Source organism: Lygodium microphyllum, chromosome 30 (genome assembly GCF_053477565.2).
Source record: "Lygodium microphyllum isolate KBCC chromosome 30, Lygodium_microphyllum_v1.1.10, whole genome shotgun sequence".
Lineage (NCBI taxonomy): Eukaryota > Viridiplantae > Streptophyta > Polypodiopsida > Schizaeales > Lygodiaceae > Lygodium > Lygodium microphyllum.
Window position 1 is genome coordinate 68,316,769 of NC_141164.1, and position 26,521 is coordinate 68,343,289.

The window sequence follows — 26,521 nt, forward strand, 5'->3', positions numbered from 1 at the left end:
CACAATCTGTTGGAGGGGTATCCTTCTCTCTACCTCTCTCTTGCAGCCTCTCGGGGTCTCCTGCTTCTTGTGCCTCCCACATGCCTCATATTTATAGGGGATTAGAGGAGAGGGCTTGTGGCTGAGAAGTGGAGCTCTTTGTGGACGGGGAACTTGGAAAGATTAGTGGTCTGATGCTCAGATCATAAATCAAATGGTTCCACTGGCTCTGAAAGGGGGGTAAAACCCCAAGACAAACTTGATTAGAAAGCTCTCAGTTCACTTCTTCTTTTCTCTGTTCGAAGTGTTGTTTTCTGTCTGTAGACTGTGATTGTGGCATGCGTGATTTTGGAAATCTCTCTCTTTATTTTTTCTTTTGATAAAATCTCCAAAAATAACTAAAATATCACTTGTCTTTTCTTTTAAATGACATCCATTTCTAGAAATCTTCATATATTTTTTAAGATAATACCTAAAATATCTAAAATATACTAGTTTTGCCCAAAATCTAATATTTTTGGACTATCCAAACTATACACATTAATATTAGTGATTAACATAGCTCATAAGTCTCGTTCACATTGTAACTTACGTGAAGGGTGGCTGCGGTCCTTGTCAATCCAAGAAAAATATCAGATTTACGACTCTCGATTTTTTAACATATATTTTTTAATTTAATAAAAATCCTTAATTATTAACGTTAGTTAGTTTTTTTTCTTTAGTTAGTAATCTTACTAACTTAATAATTGACTAACTAGCTTTCAAACTAACCAACTAACTTTTATTGTATGGAAATATTACACCCTTGCTTCCTATCTATAACCAAGTGCCATTTTGGAGATGAGCTCTTACTTCATCACTCGATTTGGAGCATGCAAGCACTCAAGCTTGAATCTTCATTCCCAGCAATGGAATCAAAATGCCATCATCCTAGCGGACAAACCACCAAGACCATGGACTTCTTATTGCTTCAAGAAATTTAAGATGAGAGCTATAGCTATCTCTCACCACGTAGCCATGCACACTTTTCCATGCACAAATGTAGTGAGCTTACCTTTGAATCTGATTAAGTACCTTCTTCCATAGATCCATTGATGGCTCCACAATTCAAGGTGCACCCTCAAGCAAGATCCATCTCTAAGCTCCAAGCTTTTCCCTCCATAGCCCCATGCTCAAGAAGGAGGAAAAGATGATGATGATGATGATGATGATGAGAGGAGAAGAAGAGCTTCTCCATGGTCCCTCACACACACTCTCTCCTTCTCTTACATACTCTCTCTCCCTCTCTCATGCACTAGAAGGAAGTAAAAACAAGAAGCAAGAAGAGAGCAAGTTTGGCCACACACAAGAATGAGCTTTCTTTTTCATTTTTTGACTTTTATACATGCCCTTATCCCCTCCTTGGGTGGCCATTCCCTTTTTTATCTGTGGCCTTTTCTTCTCTTTTCTTCTCCTTCCTCTACTCTCTTTTTTTCTCCTTCCTATTAGTGTAGGCCTCAACCCATGCCTCTCATCCCTTACAATTTGCAAGGGAGAGATCCCAACACTCTTTTACAAAATGAATTGCAATGCGCTTGGTACTTTTTTTGCTAGCATATTACGATGTGCTTACTATTATGTGCTTCCTTTTATTACATTTGACGATTTTTCCAACACTTCATATCTTCAGATTTCTTCTTAGTGTGCCTTTCTCTTCCATTTTTTCTCTCGCATTGGGACTATCCTCCATTTCCGATTTTTTGGCTTTTGTGTCTTGGTCTTTTGAGGGTGTAACACCTATGGATCGACCATGGTGATGAGAGCTAGTGTGGACCATTTTGCCCCTTGATACAAAACCAATTCCTCATCTTCGCATTAGACTCTTATTAGTTTATCTAGCATTTTATTCACTCTTTTCCTAGAATGGGTAATTACATTCACATCTAGGTCGGATAGCTCTTCCAATACCATGGTGTTTCTTGAGGGCATTGATGCCTTGTCTTGATCTTTCTAATTCTTACCATCATATGTTTGAGTGGAAATTTCACTTGATAGTGGCTTGCCTGCATATAGAAGAAGCACTATTTCCTTGATAATTGAGGGACTCCCTGTTTCTATCACCCTGCCCATACTAGGGGCATGGAAATCCTATTGGAAATGAAAGATTACTAGAGTAGATACCCTAGATGACCTTGTGGCATTCCAATTGTCAAGTCCATTCATCCTAATGCCTTGTTGGCCATTAGTATAGGCCATTGGATTGAAGCATTATAGGGCATATATTACGAGTAGAAGTTTTGTAGATACCACACCACCCTTACTTCTTCAGGCCACAATCTGCTACCATTTGGAATGCCATAGGGTCTTTATAGCATATCTATGAGTACCATATTGGACTTTGAGGGCTTCTTCCCATCCCCCTCATCCAAATCCTCCTCATCATCACCTACTATTATTGAACTTCAAGTTCATATCTAAATTTGAGTCATTGCCCTAAGACTTTTAGCTCTTTCAAAGGTTTGGTATATTTCTTTGACTTATTTTTAGAAACACCCAGCAAGGTTTTTTCCACCCTAAGTGTTTCCTTAATAAATGATCCAAATTAGGATTGGAAAAATCATAGAGTATCTTGTAGAGTACAAGACAAACCATGAATATAAATAGAATGTAGAATTTTTCTATAAGGAAATGTCTTACATCATGTTCTGAGGGCGTATTTTAGAGAAAAATGTTCATATGTACACTAACAAGGAGTTTTGAAAATCAATCTTTAAAAAATCATTAGTTTCTGAAGAAAAATGGATCATTTACATCATGAAAATATTTCGATTAAAGGGGGTTATTAAATGCCTCTTGAATACATATGATATAGAGGATTTCTTGGAGTGAACCACTTGAGGTTATTAAACAAGTTATTTTCTATATGACAAAAAGATAAGTACAATGAAAGAAGGGAGACATTGAGAATTAGAACAGTTGAAGAAGATGACATGAATAGCTCACAAGAGATGAAATATATATTTTTTCCTCCTAGCTCATATTTAAAATTGATATTAATAAATGATCTAGATCCTATGCATAAAATAATATCGACTAATATGATTATCAAGATATTTTGCATTCATTCCTCCTAGTCATTGTGCAAAACCTTGCAGTCTATAGTCGCAATGTTACACAACGAAGTGATTGCACACATACAATGTAATAAAATTTATAAGGTCTTGATCATTTTACACTATCAACAATGGGCCAGGAAATTCCTATATTAAGAGCATTGTCTTGTATCAACGACCTTGATCCAATTAAACTTTTGATTTTGATTTAGTCAAATGAATCAATTGAATAGGAAGTCCTTGTCGTGGTGCAGGACTAGGAGCATTAATAATTTGCTCATGTTTGATCATTAAGTTCCACCTATATGTTGTAGATAAATAATGTGTAAGGATCAACATTATCATATTTGCAAATTCCATTCCTGGACATAAGCGAGCACCTCCACCAAATGGTACATAAGAGAATGGAGGCGGGCCATTCCCTTCAAATCTTGAGGGGTCAAAATTTTGTGGGCTAGGAAACAAATCCTCCTTCATGTGTGATGAATATGGTGTCCACAACACCTAATCAAAGTCCATCATCAATTATAAAATGATAATATGTTTTTAATAGTTCCATACTAATTACAAAAAAGGGACTATTTCAAAAGCAAGGGGAATGACACATTTCACATTTAGAACAAACATACATTTAATATAAGAAAATGAAATTCCATTAGCACAATTAGATATGTTAGAGGCAAATTCTTTTCCTCAAGTACTAAATTATTTCAAATGATTATGTTATGTCCATCTTTAATATGAGTGTAAGGAGAAGAGAAAAGAGAAAGATCTTATTTGGTGGTGTCAATTTAAGATAATTGTGACTCTTTGTATGGTGGTAGGGTGCCTACTTAGATTGTGGCACGTGTGGTTTTTAAAGAGATGTCTACACAATGGTTTTTCTCTACTAGAAACAAAAATTTATCAAGGTCAAGAATTCAAAATGGACTCTTTAACTAGTATTTCCTACCTAAAAGAGTGGCGTTACTAGGATTGAGATAATACCTCAAGTGGATCAACACATGAATCCCATGTAGCAACTTTTTCTTGTATGTAAATAATCTTGAATCCCATGTAGCACTTGCACTTGTATACTATTTATGCAACCACGTATTAACATGTTTTCAATCTTAAAGACTACTTATGTACCTCTTCTTATGATTTAAGTAACCCCTTATGAACCTCGCATGTACATACCAATGCTATCATATAAGTTATCATGTGCATATCAATGCTATCATATAAGTTATCATTATGCATAAATAGTTAAGATACACAAGGATTACTTATGTATTGTTATTCCCCATTTTTGAATTTGAGAATCCCTTATGTGTTTCTATTTTTTACAACTCCAAATAGTTTGGTATCCCATTATATTGACCTCAAGTGCTACTTACACATACTTTGACTAACTTCTTTGAGAATAATACAGCTACAAGGTTCTTCCAAAAAGAGAAAAGAAGAAATATGCCATTAACGTAACAATCTTGCTTTGAAAATTTCAATCCCACTCTTGCTTATGGGGAGGAGGTACCACTTCTCAAAATTCTACTACTTTTATAGAATGAACCCTTTGATATAATTTTAGCCTTATTTAGAAAAATTAGGCAATAAAACTTGTATGTCTCATTCAAGAGAAATAATTAATTAATTATTGAACATTTTTCAATAGTATACTCTCCATGCTTGGAATGTTGGGAGATTCTAGCTTGAGTCTATATGTATGTAACAAGTGTTTCATTAGCAATGTTTGTTTGTATTTTCTTCACGTATCCTTGCAATTCATATTAGTTAAGGATCATCCAAGTTTTTGGGAACTTCATTTAATCCTAATACCTTCACAAAGTGAAGATTTGGAAGAGGCTAAATACTTTGTTAGGTATTTATTCATTCCAAGGGAGTTATTTCCCACAAGTTATGAATTATTATGGACACTTGGAGTTGAATCATTTTACTCTTGTGTCCTTAACCTAGTTGAGCAATCATATTTTATGGCAACATGGAATTATTCTATAAGATATTAAGTCCAAGATAATTGGAAGATAGTAAGAGATAGAAGGGTTAGTTAGATCTTCTCCTTGACCATCATGACCATAATAGACATAATCTTGTTGGGCATCAATGCTTCACCCCTCATGTAACTATATGGGAAATTGTTGACTCTATCTTTGTGAGCGCCCCTCAATGTAACAATATAGGAAATTTTTGACTCTATCTTGTTGGGCATCAATGCTTCACCCCTCATGTAACTATATAGGAAATTGTTGACTCTATCTTTGTGGAAAATAACTCCCTTGGTATTTATTCATTCCAAGGGAGTTATTTCCCACAAGTTATGAACTATTATGGACACTTGGAGTTGAATCCTTTTACTCTTGTGTCCTTAACCTAGTTGAGCAATCATATTTGATGGAAACATGGAATGCTTTCATAAGATATTAAGTCCAACATAATTGGAAGATAGTAAGAGATATAAGGGTTAGTTAGATCTTCTCCTTCACCATCATGACCATAATAGACATGATCTTCTTGGGCATCAATGCTTCACCCCTCATGTAACTATATAGGAAATTGTTGACTCTATCTTTTTGAGCACCCCCCCCCAATTATGAGAGGAAGGAATTTGTGAGTAACACATTCACTTATTGGGTCTCAATTTCAATACCAAATGAGCATGGCTAGATACCCTTTAGGGTTTTATAGCTTAGATTAGGGGTTCACCTTGAATACCCTATGGTGGACCTGGAGCTATAATAATCCTTGCACTCTAGGCGTATTTAAATAAGGCACTAGTTTTCTGTAACGTGTCCACCCGGCACTCCCACGGAATGTCTCGGGGTTTGCGATCTAGGTCTTCCCGAGTCTACCACAAAGCGAAAGCATTCTAGCCATTCCCACTTAGGATCGACCTAAATCAGGGTTTCCCTAATAGTCAAGTTCCTACGAAGTAGCTAGCGTCAAGCCCCAGACGAACCACTTCACGCAAAAGCATCAGGGTCGAAGCAGATTTATACTACAGTTAGTTCAAGGAGAATGGGAAACGAGAGGGATGTGAAGCTCGACCTCTCTGCCCATAAGGCATAGTCCCATTCCGTTCCCCTAAAACAGCATAAATCGGGACTCTAGCTTCCTAGATTCTAAGTCACTGTTACCTTGCTGTCAATTCCTTTGAGAAAAGTTCTCGGCCAATTGGGACCACCCTTCCATAGGATGGACCCATGGTCACATCCACCGCACTTTCCTCAGGTTGCTTTAGTTATCTAATTACCTACCACATTTAGTTTGACAAGAAAAAATAGCTTTCTTAATTAATCTGTTAATCACAGGTTCCTTTACGTAATTTAGAGCACGGACATGAAGACAAGATAAACAAGATCAAATAGTTCCTTAACTTATCTTCAAGTTAATCTTTGTCTCCCTCCCATACAGGAGAATTAAGTGTCCCTTTCTACCTCCACAGAAATAAGCCTTCCATCTCCCGGAATTAAAGAAACCCGAAGGTTTATCCTACCAAGATTCGGCCCTATAACTAGTATCCAGAGTCTCATGATCCTATCCCGAGTCATGCAGGGGGTTAGGTAGTGAAAGGGATTTACAGCATGTGTCCTCTCAAGCACCCTTAGCACTGCGTCTCCTAAATGTAAACCCTACGGAGAGATCTCTCGCAGCAGGAGCCAGTCCAAGCTCCCGGTGCGGAAAAATGAAAGTACCCCCTTAGTATAGGGCATCACTGCTAGCCGGGGGAATCAGACTAAAGGAGTCCTTCCTTAATTAATCATTTTAGGAATCCCTCACAGCTAAGGCAAAACCAGCCTATCATCCATAACCAGGAAAACAACCTTTCCCTTAATAACATTCAGCAATCCTTTGCTTAACAACAAGCCACTTGCCACAACTTGTTCAGTCACATAGACTTAAACCATTGCTTCCATAATAAACCAAACAACCAAAAGATAGCAACCAAGAAATTGAAATAACAACCATTGTACTCTTCCCAAGGTACAATTTATTCCATTAGATACATCTAGAAAGTACTTAAGCATCCAAAGGATATCATCCAAGTACTTAAACCAACAGTCATTGCATTCCTTTTAAGAATACAGCTTACTCCTCCTTGAGACGCACCATAAGAGTCTATGATGAGTGAGCACTCTTGTTTACTCTCCCCCTTGGGAACTTTCCTCCCTTGGTAGGTATTTAGGCTAGATTTCTCTAGGACTTAGAGGCTATGTCTCCGCTCAACTTGTCAATGCAAGACAAATTTGTACTTTTTTTCTAGAATACATTGTAGCTACCCATACGACAATTTAATTGTCCTTGTTTTGGATTGGAAGTAGTACCTCCTCTCATGGTCTAGGGTCTCGGCAAGTTTATCTTACCTATGCACTTCACAAGGTGAAGCCTAGTTAGATCGAGTACCTTGGTATTCCATACTTAGCAACCTTTAATACACGCTAGCTAGGAGGTGGATTTATTTCATGACTTGGATCCCTAGGTACGGCTTTCAATGTTGCATGGCAATTTCTCTAAGCTTCTTGTTACGAATTGCCCATCAAGTAAAGCTAGTACATTGGCAATCCTTGAGGCACATTAGAGATAGTTACAAGACTGGTCATCCTTATTTTCGTGTGACCAGAACTTCAAGATACAAGTTATCTAGGGTCTAGATGCATGCGTTCCTTTCATCTTTTCTAGTACGATGCTATGTAGAATTTTCTAATCAAACTTATCTCGCATGCACATGGTGAATTTAATATATTAGTACAGCCTAAACAATCTTTAACTCTCTTCTTATCTGGCAATGAGTACTTGTTCCTAAAGTGCAGGGTCTCATGTGACTTGAGTATATAAAAGTTTAAACTCAAATCACTTATCATGTCTATGCTCTAACATAGGTAAAATATAATCATATAATGCGTAAAAATCTTTCCTTGTAAGCGATCCATGAAAGTCTAAGAACCTATTAGTATTCTAAATGCAATTTTACCCTAATATTTCATGCGGTCTCCAATCATAATCATTGGTTATCATAGGATAAGACAACCTATTTGTGGTATGCAAGATCAAGACCTATCTTCTGCGTGGAATGCAAGATAGATGACAAGTCTTCTATGCTTCTGTGCAGTTGCATCCTATGAATGGAAACTAACATTTCATGTATTTATTTTAATCACAAAAGTAAACCATGAATTATAGCTAACAAATCATGCACTAAACTAAGTGAAATTCTATCATTTTATGTGACATATTATGAAAACCTTATCATTTCATGTGGCGGAATGAAATCAATAGTTCTTCCCTAGGCCAAGGAGAACCTGGTTCCGTGAGATGAGGTCTGGAGTTGTGCTAATTCCTGCATTGGCTATACCCGGTGCTCCATTAATGGCCACAATTCCAATGGCTCCAATTACACCATGAATTCCATCTGTACTTGTCCCTTGAGCAACTATGGTATCTCTCGCGGTCCTCACTCCTTCGCAACTCTTGGGGGCCATTTATGCAGAGAATTTCATCGCAGCAACTCCTCCTTAGATTACTCATGCGTTTCAGAGTCTCTCAGTCCGAGATCTCCCCTTCCGTGCAGGACACAACCCTTGTAGATACGGTTTTAAGAAACTCGAAAAGCACGAGTGAATAGGGCTTATGGAGGCCTCTAATGGAAGCTTCCAAGATTCTATTAGGAGATGTCCTGGAGAGAGAAGATGAGGATGGAGGTGAGGAAGATGACGACGAGGAAGATAATGATGATGATAATAAAGATGATGATGATGATGAAGGTGGAGGCGAGGCAGCCTGGCGACGTGGCCTGGCGGTGCGACAGTGTGGCAGGGCAGCGTGGTGGCTTCCACAGGGCGATGGCGGGCATCACGACCTCTTCTCTCTTTCCTTCCCTCCCTCAAGCTTTAAGGGGGAGGTTCTTATAGGCTAAGGTGGGGGGGTAGCCACCCAAGTGGCGGGTACATGATTCCCTCCCCCATGCCCCTCCACCACTTAACTCAAGCATCCCTCTCACACTCCCTCTCCCCCACCATGCAACAACTGAAGGGGAGGGATTTTTTAATAATAAAAATTTACACAATTTTATCCATTATCCCTTTTTTTTTCTTGTGAAGGGTGTTCCCATGTGGGCTTGCGGTCTTCAAGCCACGGTTCTTGTGCACCACGCGGCTAGAGTTCATTGATGCATGCGGAGGGAGTACTTAGCCCAGGGTCTTTTGTCACAGGGAGGTCACTTGAAATTGCTCTTGCGCGGGGTGTGCGGGGTCTAAGGTCATTAATATTTCTGCGGAAATAATACATTTTCAAGCATAAGAATTTGATATATTTTTTTACTTCATGACCTCACCATCTTGGATTAATGAGTGGATCTAGAGAACCAATGCATCTTGAAAGAATGTAGATGCACATGAGAGTATTCTAGCCTTCCATTAGCAATTGAATTACTTTTTGGAAGATCTTCAATGCTTGAATGTTTGCATGGTTAGAGGAATAGTCCTTAGATTTTCCTCAAGGTTTTATTGATGTCGTTGACTACTTGAGAAATATGAGACCCTCATTGCACAATTCCTTAAATTCAAATTGTTAAACTAGTTATTGCTATACCATATTTATTTTTCAATGTAATAAACTTTAACAATCTAGAGATGGAGTGAAATATTTTCAAATAAATTTACCTTTTCCCCAAGGTGATTTAATTTCATTATTACATTTCTTCAAAAGGTGATTATGAGGAAACATTCAGCCCTGTTGCCAAGATAGCAACCATACGCACTATGATTGCCTTGGCTGCTGCTAAAGGCTGGAAATTGCAGCAGATGGACGTTAAGAATGCATTTCTTAACGGTGACCTAGCAGAGGATGTCTATATGGTTTAGCTGAAAGGGTATGTTCACCCTGATTTTCAGCATTATGTATGCAGGCTGAAAAAGGCATTGTACGGGCTGAAGTAGGCTCCGAGAGCTTGGCATGCTAGGATTAGTAACTACTTGCAGAGATTGGGTTTTGTTGTTGGCAAGGCTGATCACAGCCTATTTACAAAGAAGACTGACAGTGGCTTGGTAGTGCTGGTCATATACGTTGATGATTTGATAATCACTGGTGATGATGACTTGGGCATACAGCATGTAATGAAGATGCTGAAATCTGAATTTGACATGAAAGACCTAGGAGAACTGAAGTATTTCTTGGGCATTGAGGTAGTTCTGACAATGGGTTATGGCTGATGCAGAAGCACTATGCCATGCAGATGTTGAAGAAGTATGGCATGGCTAAATGTAAACTGTTGGATACACCTCTTGATCAAAATGTCAAGCTAGACATGAACACTGGGGCTAAAGTAGAGGATGTGACTATGTACACGCAGATGGTTGGCAGCTTGATTTACTTGACCATCACTAGACCTGACTTGAGCTATGCTGTAGGGCTCATAAGCCAGTTTATGCAAAAGCCTAGAAAGCTGCACTTGGACGCAGTTAGACGCATTATGAGATATGTTAAGTCCACTGTAGAGTATGGGCTGTTCTATGTCAGAGATAAGCCCTTGATATTGATTGGATACACGATGCAGATTGGGTAGGTTGCTCATATGACCGTACATCTACGAGTGGATATGCATTTGGATTTGGTAGCGGCATGATTAGCTGGAGTAGCAAGAAGTAGCCTACAGTTGCTTTGTCGAGTATTGAGGCAGAGTATAGGGGTGCTGCATTGGCAGCATGCAAGATTTCATGGCTGCTCAAGCTTATGGCTGATTTGGACATACAGGTAGATGCTCCAGTGAAGTTACTATGTGATAATCTGAGTAGTGTACTCCTGGCTATGAATCCAGTCTATCATGCCAGGACGAAACACATAGAGGTACACTACCATTTCATCAGAGAGATGGTTGTTGGAGGACGAGTTGATCTTATGCATGTAAAGACAGATGAATAGGTTGCGGATATCTTTACCAAGTCCTTGGGTAGAGATAAGTTCTGTGGTTTTAGACAGCTGCTTGGAGAACAGATGCTATCTTGAGCTTGAGGGGGAGTGCTAGAATATCAAGCTCTTTCATGTGTGTTTGACCGACATGAGCTGGATACAGCTAGTCTGACTAGATCAGTTAGGTACATTAAATAAGTCGGTTCTACTTCTGGTGTGAATGGTCTTTATGACCTTAGGTTGTATATGCACTAAAGTGTGTGTTGAATAAATTATGAGAAGAATGAGAGAGGAAGCATGTTGCTTCACTCTAAGTGTTGCTCTCTATCTACGTCCCTGAAAGCTAACAAAAGCTTCCTCTAAGGTCCCACAAAAGCATTCATAAAAGTCTATGTAGAGACTCTTACAACTCTCTTGGCAATGTACTCCCCTCATCTCAACCAAGCATGATCCATATAGACTTCTAAAGTAACATCAACAGACTAATGTTTCATTGAGAATGTATGCCACTTGTTGAATCTCTATGTCTAGTCTCTAAAATAAACTCATGTAGATAGACCCAATGTCCATAAGTGTATAGGTAAAGTCCTTATATTGTTGGGCATACCCCTTTGCGCCCAGCCTGGCTTTGTATCTCTCCACAATGCCATTTGACTTGCATTTGATTTGTAGACCCATTTGCAGCCAATGGTCTTTTTCCCTTTAGGCAATGGCACTAAATCCCATGTTTTATTTTTAGCCAAGGCATTCATTTCTTCATCCATGGCTACACACCGATTCTCATCTTTCATTACTTCAGCATATGTACTTGGTTCTTTGACCTCCATCTTTTGTCATGTGAGCATAATGCTTTGTGGAGTAGCCACTGTATGTCAACCTGTTAACAAGGTATCTGACCCTCTGCGAGCGTCTAAGCTGTGGTGCACTACTCGATTCCCCTCTCTCATGAGGTGGAATATACCTGCTCTGCCTTGTGCCAGGGGTATAGATAGTCGGAATACCAAGTTCGTTGTCCAAAGTATCAGTAGACTCATAGCCAGAAGTCATTCTGCCAGGTGTCATCATACCAGATGCATCCTCAGTAGCTTTCTCTTTTCCTTTGCTGTCCAAGACATCATGTCTCCCCCTCACTGACATACTGGTGTCAGTGGACGGTGAGCTCCTCAATCTCCATGTCCATGGGGATATTGTCTGAGTACTAGGTCCTGTCATAGTAGTGCTTTGCTGCAAATCAACTGTAGATACATGAATGGAAGGCATATTCGATGGTAGTGCAACTGGTGATCCATACCAAGATCCCATCTCATCAAAGATAACATCCCTGCTTACCAAAGTCTCCCTGGTAGAGGGATCATAGCATTTGTATGCCTTCTTCTCTTGTGAATATCCAATGAAAACACACTTATGCGCTTTGGGATCCAGCTTCTTCCTTTTCTCATCTGGAATATGCACATAAGCAAGACAGCCAAAGACTTTCATGTGACTTACATCTGGCTTATAGTCATACAGCTTCTCAAATGGTGTCATCTCATGAATACCTGCAGTGGGAGTCCTGTTCAGAATGTATACGGCTGTCATAACAGCCTCTTCCCAATAATAAAGCGGCATATGCTTTTCGTTCATCATGGCCCTAGCAGCTTCCATCAGAACCCTATTCTTTCTTTCAGCTACTCCGTTCTGCTGCGGAGTGTAGCTACAGGTTAGCTGTCTACGAATGCCATTTTCAGCCAAGAAATCATCAAATTCATTTGATAGATACTCCCCACCACTATCAGATCTCAAGCAAGAGATGTAGCATTCAAACTCCTTCTCAACCTATGCTTTAAATTGTTGAAAAATAGCAAAGACCTCATCTTTTGTTTTCAATATGTAAAGCCAGGTATATCGACTGTAGTCGTCAATGAAAGATACATAATATCTTGAACCTCCCATAGATACATTATGAGCTGGCCCCCAAACATCAGAGTGCACTAACTGCAATGGACGTGTATCCTATATTACATGCCTGACAAACGGCAATTGTGACTGCTTACCAAACTGGCAAGCCTCGCATACATGACCAATATCTGAATATTGGAACTTGGGTAAACCTGTAACCAGCTGTTTCTTTTGCATAATTTGCAACCTTTGCAAATTGACATGCCCCACTCTCTTGTGCCATATTTCCAAATCCCTAACAATGCCAGAACCATGGGCAAACATAGCTGAATTCAGCTCTGGCAAAGAAGCATCAAGAGTAAACATTCTGTCATTCCTGTGACCACGAGCTATCAACTTGCAGCCATTGCCAAACTCTTCAATAAAGCAGCCATGCTTATTGAATCTAACCTTCAAGATATGCTCCAACAGACAACAAAATCTTTGTAATTGAAGGTACATGCAAATTTTTCTTCCTGCCATCATGAACCACAAGAGGCACTTTGCCTTTATGCTCAATGCTATGCTGCGTGTCATCACCTGTGCATACATAGTCATGCTTTTCAACCACCATATCAGTGAACCAGTCATCGTGAGGGGTCATGTGGTTTGATGCCCCTGAATCAATGTACCACACTACATCATCAGATGATTTTTCAGCAACCTTATCTTTGACATATTGCATGGCAAACAGTCTATCACTAGAGTCAACTGACTTACTAGACGTAGCATAGTGTCCATGTTGTTTACCTTTCTGGTTTCCCTGCTTCTTCCAGTAGTCCTTTGCAATATGTGTTGAGAATCTGCCAATCACACCCTATGTATGCCCCTTTGTATGGAACAACTAGGCTAGGAAGATTCAGTTCATTCTAGGAAGAGAGACAGATCCCATAGGCACAGTGATGAAATGTGCTACCAAGCAATCCTATATAATGATGTACTTGACTATCACTTTCATATGATGATAATGCAATAGTACTTGTCTCTTTCTGTCAAGTCTCTGTGTCATTGTTAGTCCTACACAAGATTGTGTTTATGAGTTCAAGTCTCAATCTTGAAACCTAATTCACTTGTGTAACAGTTGTCTTCTTTGTCAATGTCAACATGAGTAGTATCTTCATCTTCCATCCTCCATAGCTTCTACCTTTGCCATGCTCTAGATCCCGCATTTCTCACATGGTATCAGAGCCCAGTCGGGCATGGCATAACTCCCTTATCTACTCTCTCAGTCCCTCTTAACCTCAGGTCAGCTCAAGTCCAGCTCATGGTTCCATTTCTTACCTCTATCCTCACTGAAGCCTCCATGGCAGCCATAGCCAACAGCACCCTGTCAACTTGAAGCTCCTGAATCTCTCTCCATAGGTCATATCTGAACCTGCTCTCTTCTAGACATTTGTTCCTTGACTCCCAAGGCTTCTTTCTATCACTTAAGAGCTTGACATTGGCCACTCCATAGCTCAGCATTGCTTAAATTGTCAATCTTTGCTCTGTGTCTGCCATAGCCAGACAGGACATACAGCACTTGGAGCTTCTATATCTTACTCTACAGGCCATCTTAGCCCATGATTCCTTCTGGAGAAACATTCCTCTACTTGTGGCGAAGCTCCTTGATGCATCACAGTCCAACATTGCTCATCATCGAGCCCAGCATTGCGGAAATCTGTAAAAATGCGCCTGTTCATGGAATTCGTCTCTGTGCGCGCCATACTGCCAGCGATCTTGACGATTATCATGGGGTTTTGATAGCCCATGAAATCAGCTTCCTAGGCATGTAAAAAATTTTGAAAATGGTCCACCATAGCTCCTGCAATGTTAGAAAAACCAGGCCCCTATCTCAGAAACCCTAAAATCCACCATAGCCAAAATCCTTCAAACTCAAAAATTCTTCATTTTCTCTCTCCTGACACTCAACCCAAGCCCCTGCCACTTTGATTCACTGATTTGATTAGTCTCCAACAACATTTGTCCATCAAATCAAGGAGGGGAGATCTCTGAAGCACTTAAAGACCATTGAAGATTTGAAGACCTCTCATAGACTTGAGCTCCAAAGCTTCATTTTCTTACTCTTTTCACTCAACTGAAGGTTTTGCTAATCTGATCTGAGTATTTACTCAGTGTTCAGCAAGATTTTACTAGCAAGGGGGGGACTCAAACAACGGGTTCATCAAGCAAAGGATCGGCATCAAGAATCACCATCTTCAACTCTAGTATCCCTTGATACTTAAGAGTGTTGATTTAACACTATCTTCACTTGTGTTTTTTTTTGACACATTGAAGATCAACTTGGTTGCCACTTACTCACAGATTTGAAGCAGATTCTTGGTCATATCTATGATAACCAAGAAGATTTCTATGTGGATGCACTTCATGAAAAGTAACATGACCTGTGTTGCTTATCTACACTACATAGAAGATTTTTGTGATCTACTTAGACACGGAGTTGCTCATACTAAAGTACAATCAATGATTCCATCTAAAGTTTTTGAAGACACTCCAGTTACCTTGGCCATCATGAAGAATGAGATGTCTTTGCTTGAGGGGGATAAAGACATGGACATGAAGACTAAAGTTGCAAGCAAAGTCAAAGAAGAACCAGACCAAGAAGACCATAAGATCAAAGAGCAAAGGAAGAAGGACAATAAGAAGATCAGCCATGAAGACCAAAAGACCACAACATTCAAAGCTAAAGAACCAAAGATAAAAGACAAGAAGATTTTCCATGCTGACAAAGAGAAATCATATGCTGAAAAAGACCACAAGGGCCTATCGGTCCTTGTCTCTCATTTTCTGTTTTAAAAGCATTGTACCTGCCTTAATGTTCCTTTCATAAGCTTTGTAAACTCCTCATGTAGCCTTGTACTACAGCCTCTGTACACTTTGTGAGGCCCCTGTTACAGCCTCTAGATGTCCACCATGTTTATGGTACCCACACTTAGCCTTTTCTGTGATAGCCTCTGGTGTTTTGCCATGTTTGTGGTATGCCCACACTTTGCAGGTGCAGCTCTCACTAAAGCCTCTACACACTTTGTACTTTCAGGTTGTGATTGAGGAGGGGTGTTGAGAATCTGCCAATCACACCCTATGTATGCCCCTTTGTATGGAACAACTAGGCTAGGAAGATTCAGTTCATTCTAGGAAGAGAGACAGATCCCATAGGCACATAATTGAAATGTGCTACCAAGCAATCCTATATAATGATGTACTTGACTATCACTTTCATATGATGATAATGCAATAGTACTTGTCTCTTTCTGTCAAGTCTCTGTGTCATTGTCAGTCCTACACAAGATTGTGTTTATGAGTTCAAGTCTCAATCTTGAAACCTAATTCACTTGTGTAACAGTTGTCTTCTTTGTCAATGTCAACATGAGTAGTATCTTCATCTTCCATCCTCCATAGCTTCTGCCTTTGCCATGCTCTAGATCCCGCATTTCTCACAATATGCCCATGCTTTCCGCAGTAATGACAATCCTTTTCCTTATTTGGATTGTCTGACTGACGCTTTTGCTGCCATGAACCTCTACCACGAGAGTTAGATCTCCCCTTGCCTCGAAAATTTCTACCACCTCTTGCATTTGATGACTGCTGATTGATATTACCATAGGATGCATTCTGATGGCCTCCTCTACCAGATCCATAACCCCTGCCACGATTGCCACAGCCGCACTGATTCGAGTAAAAAACTGCATCCTTACATCTTGAACTGCTTGACCCTGTAGCTAAGGCAAGCTTCACCTCTTCATGAATCAATAATGCAACCAGCTCATTAAAGTCAGGCATTTCAGCCCGCACAGACACTGAAGTGTCAAAAGACTTGTACTTAGGACCCAAGCCATTTAAGGTCATTGCAACCATATCCTCATCTTCAACCTGTGAACCAACAGATGCCAGCTGATCTGCTATGGTCTTAACCTCTATGACATAATCTTGTATGGATTTGTTCTTCCTCTCCATGTTATTGAATTTCTGCTTCAATTGTATCTTCTTGGCACTTGTGGTTGTGCCATAGTATTTGACCAATATATTCCATGCATCTACTGGGGATTTACAGTTCATGATCTGCATCACCATAGCATCCGAGATACATAATGACAACCAATGTAAAACCCTACGAGCCCTTTCCGTCCAAGCTCGATGCGCTCATCTTTGATAAGCTGTAGGATTCCTTTCTGGAACTTCAGGTTCAGCCTCAACACCTGTCACTAAGTCCCAGTATCCTTTGCCTATCAGAAAGTTCTCCATGTGAAACTTCCATATTGCATAATTTTTGCTATCAAGCTTTTCTCCCACAATCTGGGTTACATTATCAGTTCTATCAAGATTTGCCATGTTATAGACACTGCCTGACTACCTGCAAACCAATAAGTCAACTTGGCCGACTTCAGCCATTGGCTATTTATGACAATTTTCTTGTTATTCTCTGCTCAAATACGCAGTATTTCAGTTTAAAAAACACTGGTACATACTCCCCCTGACACTTGGCAATCACTAAGATATTTCAACCTGTGTGTATGGACTGCAATCAATGCAAAGCCACCATGTATTCAAGCAAATTGTTTATGATCAGACATGCAGTCTGTAGGCATAAAACTTGAGTGACCAGCAGCTTCTTTGCAGTCCAAAAATGAGTGTATATGATCCAAAAATACACCTACAGCAATCCAGAAGTTGACCTCTGCATATGAGGTTCCAAACAAGTCAATCTGACACTCTATACATGTATTGCAAGTACAAAAACATAGTAATCTGGATCCAGATTTCAATTAGCCAAAGACATTCAATCACAGTGTATTTCAGTCCAAGAATTGCAAATACATTCCATCCATTCACTGCTTGATGACAAACTTAATACATGAGCATTCGGTTAACCAAAGACAACCCGTCTTCAAGGAGTCAAACCCGTCCTGGAAGAGGCAAGTCGGGAGTTGCATCAACTGTTTGTAACCAGCCCATAGTCAATGAGCACAAATGACAGTTTCTATTTAGCTTCAAATCAGTCCAGATTTGAGCGTTCAATGCTCTCGGTACTTCACAAGTACTTTGCATTTATGAAGACCCACCTAGCATTTACTGTGACCAAGTAAGCATCTATAGGCTCTCAACTTCGAAATGCAAACTGTCATAAGATTAAAAATTGTTTTCAGCCAGTTACCTCTCTACAAATCTGAGAGTTTAACTCTTCAAAGGCATTTCATTCTAGCCATGATGAATGTAAGGCATCCCATGAAGTTTGTGTATGCCAACTCTACTATTTAATGACAAGAACTGTCTGCTAGTATATTACAGATCTGGCTCAACCTTACATACAGTCCATGTCTATATGCAGGCTGAACATGGGGCTGCTAATGCTGCCCATAGCACTGACTTATTGCATAGTCTCAATAGCCTTCAACCAACATGCCCTTTGTGTATTGTCTTGAGGAGGTATGGTGCTACCAATTTGTCCATATATCAGGTGCATTTTCCTGGGAGTCATGTGGCCTGCATGCTGAATATACTCACGTTTTTACTGTTGCTTCTGGTATGGGAGATGCCAAGCACTAATCAGTGCTCACTATACTTCAACCACCAAGTGAAATGCCACCATTGATGTCAAGCATATAGGTGAATGCTTCATCATGTTGACCATCAAAACAGGCACAGATTTTCAGACAGTTCACGCTATTTTACAGGCGCTAATTTTTAGATATATTTTCCACTATTTGCTGCTTCCAATGCTGGTCATAATCTACTCCATAGCATGATTCAAATCAAGCTCTTCAACCCTTCCTTCAAGCCTTGATGACCTCCTGTTAGTCGTATGCATACAGACATTGATACATATCTTCCCTTTGACTATGGCTTCATTTGTAGGTATCCAGCTTCTTCTTCATTTCTTACTTCATCTTCTCTGCACTGCAAGTGGTTATGCCCATTCTCCCACAGCCTCATGGATGAGGCTCTGATACCATGTTAGCTTTCAGGGATGCAGATAGAGAGCAACACACAGAGTGAAGCAACATGCTTCCTCTCTCATTCTTCTCATAATTTTTTCAACACACACTTTAGTGCATATACAACCTAAGGTCATAAAGACCATTCACACTAGAAGTAGAACCGACTTATTTAATGTACCTAGCTGATCTAGCCAGAGTAGCTGTGTCCAGCTCATGTTGGTCAAACACACATGAAAGAGCTTGATAGCTTTATGGGCTGATATTTGATGTGCTGTCTAAGGGCATCCAAGTTGCAAAGTATAGGGATTGGTGTTGCAAAAATCATTGTAGGGTCACTTCTCCTACATGCGTGTTGGATCTAGAGAGAAAGACAAATATCATTCATGTGTTTCCTCAAGCCACATTTGCTCATGGTCTTTCACATTGTGAGGCTTCCCACCATCTTCTCTTACTTTCTCAACTTGTCATGGATGAAAATCCACAACCCATCAAGCAAGAAGGCAACAAAAAAAAAAGTCAATGTAGGGAACTCATCGCATGTAGTCTAGATGTCTTTTGAAAGCTCCCATGCTTTAATGACTCTACTGATGCACACAACCACAAGCTCCATACTTCTTTCTCTATCATCCTTCACACTCAAAGAGTCAATCCCTATTGTTTGTTCATTCAATCCAATCCAAGTATGCCTCCTCTCTCTCTCTGTCTCTCTCTCTCTCTCTCTCCATAGTCCCCTCTGGCTCTCTATCTCTCTACAATGAAGTCTCTACTCTTCCACCTCTTAAACTAGAAAGATCCCAAGAAGGTGAGGGGAAGCCATGGAGTTTTTTTATAGTAACCAAGAGCAAGCTCACAAGCTCTCACAAGACTCTTCTTGTCTCTCTAAGATCTTGCATGCAAGAGATGGCCACATTAAGAAGAAAACAAGAGTATGAAGAATAAAAGAGATAAGCTTATTTTGCATTAATCAATGGAATAGTTACAATAATATTTTTCTCATCATATATATATGACCTTTGATTTAAGATTTGGGTTGGGTCTATGTTTGAAGGGTTCCCACCACCCATAGTCTTTTCATGTATGCTCTTATAGAGACTCAATGTGACCTATCTAGACATCCTAACTCACTCCACTTGCATCCCTTAAATGTGCATTAATTTACTATTTGCATGGGAGTGAGTTGGGTATTTGAGAATGATTTTACAAAAAAATATTTGAACCTTCTTGGTATTGATTTTAATTCTTGATTTTTCTAGAGTGCTCGATGCCTTCATGTTATGTTTGGCTTTTTTCTCTCTCAATGAGCACTTTTTACTCAAGGCTTTGAATTCTACCTATTGGATGTGGTCAGTATATCTTCAGGCTACCACTTTTGGGTTCTTCTTGATCCTTTCATGTATTCCACTTTTCACTTCTTTTGACACCTGTTACGTCTTTGTGTATATGCTAATTGCTTCTTTCTTCTTGCTTCTTGCTTTTATAGCTATTTTGAAAAAAAGGTTAACATTGCCCCCTCCTAGACAAGTGTCAATCCCTAGGCACTAGTGAAGAAGCTTGGGAGGACTTAGATGGAATGGTCAGAGGGAAGATAAGAGGTCACATGTTGATGAAGGAAGGGGTGGTTGCTGGTGGTTTCTCTTGCTCTTCAAAATACTTAGAGGGAAAAGTTGACTGTGGTGAGAGGGGTATAAGTGGGTGGATGTGTGATTAAGAGATGGGTTTGCATTAGGTGAACCAATATTCCCAATGTCTGTCCCACACTTGAGGACCAAATTGATGAGAGGTTTGGGTGCAACGAGGTGGTATTTAGGGTGAGAGGCCTACCAATTTCTTGGGATGTCATGCCCTTGAGGACCCTTAAGGACTATGAGAGAAGTGGGGGTTAAAAAGAGACAACTGGATCAAGACTATGGGATGGTTCCCATGTTGGAATCCTTACGAATGTTTTCTTTTCTTTTTTATTCTTTTATTTTGCAATTATTCCATGCCTCTACTTTGATCTTGGACTGATGGAAGTAGGGGCCTCATGGATTTCTCAAGGAAGGCCTTTCTCATCATGCATGTCTTACTCGACAAGTGGATATTTACCATTGTTGAGGGCAAGAAGGGATGATTACAGCTAGTGAACTGGCTTTCATTCATGTCTTTCAAAGGGTTCACGTAGTAGGCATGTAGTATGGTAGCTCAGAGTGTGAACCTATACCTGTTTGTTTTTGTATTTATATAAAAAACAAGGGGTGGAGTCTACCTTCCTTGGCTACTTTCTTTTGACTTAAGAACACCATCAAGAACTTTAGATAGTTACAGGTTGTCCCAAAGGCTAGATTTGGGCAATTCTAGAATATGTCTACAAGCTTTTTGAATGAAGGTGCCATGTCTCGCTCTTGAAACTTGAGGTAGCTTTTTCATTAAATATTAGGGGAAAGAATACCTTCCATATGTTTCAGGATTGTAGTCAACACCATGCCTTCGTGATGGTTAGGATAAATGCATAAGATCTTCGCTTTTTGTAGGTAGTGCTCCACAGAAAGCTATCCATGTCTCATCGCTCTCCTAAGGTAGTCTGTCTCCAAGATGGCTATACTCAAAGCTAGGCTTTTCAAACACCTAATTTTTCTAGTACCTTGCCTCCCCCCCTCAGCTTGAGTTAGGATCTTGCAACTTTCAATCTAGCCACCTCCTACCTAGCATTGCCCCAATCTCAATCACTTACTTCATGATGTTCAATGGGAGTATCTGCTTGAGCTTTGGTGTTCTATTCAAAACAAAAGTCATTGGTGCATCCCATGACTCCATTATTTCTAGATTTGAGAACTCTTCTTCTTAGTGTATGTTGACTTCTTACAGATCTCTCAAGAGAAAGACACCTCAAGCATTTGTGATGGATCCATATCCTAAGATTCAGTTCCACTTCACTTAGTTATTTTTGCATTTGCTACTTTGGGTCTGTGTTTACACTTGAAGAGGATGACTCTTTGGGTGAGTGCTCTAGATATTGTTGTTAAGGGATGGTTTGGGAGAATCTTCCATGTCCCAGTCAACTAGTGGTAATGAAGTGTTAGGCTCCTTGTGAATCATGAATCTCAATCTTACTAGTTTCTCCCTCTTGTAAGACCTTCTTGTTCAAGATTCTAGACCATTTCATCTCAAGTGGGCTCGTACTCTGATAGTTGTGGTAGTGGCCCCAAGGTGTTCTACGGGGCTTCCATAGCCACTTGAAGGTTTCTTTTCAATCCCTCCATTATTTCTTCTTCCTCCAAGTTGGAAAATTTTGTGAGAGTCTTTACAAAACTCTTTTGTTTGATTCCCATTATCTTTTTTACCAGTTGGGCTCTATCTTTTGCATAGGCTGTAAGCTTCCTTCCTCCCATTGGGAAATCTTTTTCCTTGCTTGTTCCAACCCTTGCTCTTGTCACTTTGTTAGGGCTTCTAAAATGCTGATGTGTTCTTCCTTGCTCCATTGGAGGTGCTTTTTGTCCTGGGTCAGCATGGCTATAGTTCTCTTGAGATCTTCATGTCCTTTGGTGGCACTCTACCAGTTTCAGGGTTCTCTCATTTTTTTGATTCATTTCTTCATCATAGCCTTCCTCTTCCCTTTCAACAGCTAACATTGCTTGTGTACTTTCTTATTCCTTTTGGTCCCTTTGCTCTTCCAAAGTCTTAAGAAGGTCATTGAATTCTTGTCTAGTTCCTTGAGTGATATGGGGAACATGAGACAAGATATCTTCTAGCCCTGGGACCTTCTCCATTCCCCTTTCTAGTTCAACTTCTTCTGTTGCAAGCCTCTTTGACCCTGTAAGGGTAGATCGCTTTGATGGACTTCCTGAAAAAAATGAGTAGAATGCTTCCATCCATTGTCATTCTTCATTTGAGATCTCACTACCTCCTTCCAACCTAGGAAGCAATGGCAATCGTAGTGGAAAAATAGATAGTGTGGTTCTTTCAAGTGATCGGGCAGGGTATGGTGGTGGTGATAAGGGATGTACTGGCTCTTCCCCTTACCCTAGATTATCTTTTTCCCTTCTTCACTAGTTGTGCTTCCCAATCTACTTGAGTTGATGTTTGGTTTATTTATATTGGGTGAGGCTTCCATTGGTATTTCTTCTCTTCTATACATCTCCTCCACTGAGTTTCGTATAGCCAAGTGATATTCCTCCTTTTCTTTCTTTTCATTGGCTTATATTTCCACTTCAACTTTTCTAGACTCCTCCATGGCCATTTCCAATGCATCTTCTTGTTTTGACAAAGTCTTTTCTTCTTCACCTTGTTTCTTGGTGGTGTCCTTATTTCCCTCTTTTGCAAAGCTTTTCTCCTTGTTTTTCTCCTAGTCATCTTTCTGTGGATCTTCTAAACAAACCACGAGAAAGTCACTGTAAAGCCAATATGTAGATGCTCATATACTTGAAGGGAACTCTTGACTATGGTATCACATATAGTTCCCGAAGTGCTCTTACACGAAATTGTCACTCAGATTGGGTAGGTGATAGTGATTCTAGGAATTGATTTTCTGAATATTGTTTCTTTTTAGGTTCATGAATTTTCTCTTGGATCAGTAAGAATCAATCAACTATGGTATCTTTTATACCAAAGTAAAGTACAAGGTAGCTTGTTTTGCTGCATGTGAAGCAGTATGGTTAAGGAAGATCCTATGGCATATGGGAGTATAGGATGCAGATCTAGTAGTGCTAAGATATGACAATCAGAGTTGCATCATCATTGCCAAAAATCTAGTTTTTCATAGACGCACCAAACACATTGAGATCAAATATCATTATGTGCATGACTTGATTGAGCTTTGGATAGTAGAGCTGATCTACTATCCAATGGAGGAGAATGGAGCAGATTTCTTTACAAAAGCTCTTACAAAGAATCTCCTTTGAATTCATATTCAAAGACTTAGCATTGGGTTGAGAATGTAGTTCACCTATAATGGGTGGATATTGAGGGAGGGTATTAGATATGCTCAATGCCCCACCCTTGTAAGGTGCCACCAATGATCTGTGGTGCTCTAAGTTGTAAGGCCCCCATCATGAGGAGAAGCCATGTGCGTGTGATCATGGACATTGGGTGGGTCCTGACTTATATTTCAGATGAGGTCTATGTGACTGGATGGAAAAAAGGTGATGTTTGTGGGACTAACATTTTGGTTAGATAGAGTAATTATGCTTGTAGCAACTTGAGGTACAATTCATGGAGTTATGGGGTGTGGGAGCTATCAAGGGTCCCTATTTTGTGGTCTAAGGGCTGCAGCCCTTGGCTTGGGGGTCTCAGGGAGGAAAGCAGCCCCCTTGACGGGGTCCGAGAGGGCAGTGCTTGCACACCTGGCAATAAAGGAAATATTTCTTAGAATATTCCTTGGTTGATTAGTGAAAGTTCATAATATGGCCAAACTTCCTACTAGACTACCTTCTTAGGCTATAAAAGAAAGACCCCTCTAAAGCTATTGTTAAGCTACCTTTCACCCAATTAGAGTTCCTTTAGCTGCCCTAAGCTCTTCCCCTATCATCTGTTTGCATCACCATTTAAGCTTCACAGTGGAAATGCACAGGTGGATAGAGCCATATTTGTATCAATTCATTTGAAATTAAAGCAGTCCTTATTCTTCTCATATTTGTAGTGTGTTCTCTACTCCTTGCTCAAATTCTGTCCATTGTACCATACGATTTCTACACTTTGAATACTCTATGAACACTTTTAAACACTTGACATCACTTGATGAACACTCTCTTCCCTCCTTGGAGAGTAAGCAATGCTTCCTAGCTTGTAGGGGGTGAGTGGGGATAGAAAATGGGGTGGCACGTAGCTCAATACATGCTATTAAAGATGCTATTAAAGAATCACAAAAAAGAGAAAAATAAAAGAATGAAATATGTACATGGTGATATAGGTGTACAAAAGAATGGAGTTCAAGGAGATGGTGTCAGACCTTTCTATAGAAACCAATCATAAAAATAAGGATTTTACTCCATAGCAACATAATGGTGCATTCCAGTTCATCTCTAATGCCCACATGCATTATATAAGTGATAACAACTATAAGCAAATCTCCCCTCCAAATACGGATCTAGTAGCACATGATCTTCTAGAGGGTTCTTTTGAGTGATGGCCAATATCTAGAAAGAAGTAGGTGCAATGTAAGTGGGGTTATACTTAGTGGACTTGATGGCTCATCATTGTTCTACATTAGTCATTATCTAACAACTGAGTCATTCCCATTCTGCACATATTCTGCACATAGAGTGAACCACTTGTGAAGGAATGGATGTTCTGACATTGCTAGCTTCTCTAGGTTTGCTATTTCTATTTTTGAATCTTGTATGTAGCTATGCTTAAAAGTTGTGATTAATCAACCATGTATGGCCTTTCTCTTTGCTAATTTGTGAAGCAATGAGTTCTTTGGCAAAGAGATGTGCTTGGTAAAGATGAATTTGTAATCTTCCCAAGAGAAAGAGAGGCATATTACTACCATCACAATGTCTTCATCCAAAAGATCTAGGTCTAACTAGTCATAGTTGCGAGTGAAGAGGGTGAATGTATTGTCAAGAGGGTAGATACTATCAACTATACTATCACCCATGTATCGATAGCCATATCTATTGTGAATTCCACTATGGAGGTCTAAACTACGTGGGCAATAACTCAGTAGGAGGTTTTGGTTTAATATCACTAATGATATACTTATACTACCTAACCTAGCTGGCGGATTTACCTGATTATCCTTTAGTGTTGATGTGCACTTGAAAGCAGTTGTGGTCATTGAAGACTCTCTCCTTTGCAGGGTAATTGGATTGGAAATGGAGAAAGTTGTTGAGTCTTCTTGAGATGGACAAGAAGTTTCCTTCACATTTAAATAATTGGTATTTGCTCATGTAGCTTGCATCAATGTTGGTGTGAGGCTAACAAGCTCTTGGTGCTTAGGTTTCCATTTGCAAATAGATGGTGGTGATTGATGATGTAGAGGTCATTTGGCCCTTGATTGTGATGTCATTGAATCATTCCAATTGGGCAAGAGATTAGGTGGCTTGTTGCATTTTTGGCTACTACAAGGAAACATAGTAGTTAGTTTAACACCAATGTAACTAGCAACATGAGAATGGATTGACTTTCCTTTGGTATGTGTGGTTGTGAGAGTGATCATGGTGGGATTCTTTGGTAGGTTCGTATCCAAGAGTTTCCTTCATAATATCCTTGTGCACGCAACAAGGCATTGGGGACCCATCGTGGCTTTACATGTGTTCATTTTCCATAGCGCCAACTTCTTTGTTAGGTTTTCTAATAGTGGATTCAAGACTTAGGTGGCCTCCCTAACATTAGAGTTTTGTAGAAAGAACACCTGTGTCAGGACCACACTTCATGTGGATGTTTAGACTAGGGTGTTAGCTCACTTATAGGTTTCCGTTTCACTATCTAAGCTTGTTGCAAGTCATGGAGTATTTGTTTACCCTCTCACTAGAGTTGGCCAAATGAAACCCAAGCCTCAATGGGGCATCCAAAACCTGGAGATGACTTGCTCTCAAAGAAACTTAGCAATGATCCTTGTATCATTTCTCCTCATTACCCTTGCTTTAACTCACTTTGTAAGGTAATCTATGGCTACTATGATGCATTTTTCTTGGGAGTATTGAGTAGTAGGACTAATGGGTCTAATGAAGTTGATGCCTTGTTTTTCAAATGGTTACTATGCTATCATTGGTGTCA

General features: G+C 39.8%; 1 protein-coding gene across 1 annotated transcript in view; it reads right to left on the minus strand.

The window, feature by feature from the left end:
• Positions 1 to 3,468: 3,468 nt before the first annotated feature.
• Positions 3,469 to 26,521, minus strand: part of LOC148009963 (cytochrome P450 716B1-like) — a 136,707-nt gene continuing 113,654 nt past the window's right edge. Inside the window, exon 3 of the mRNA XM_087672851.1 lies at positions 3,469 to 3,575. The gene's annotated coding sequence lies outside the window, so the exon portion shown is untranslated. The remainder of the gene's footprint in view (positions 3,576 to 26,521) is intronic.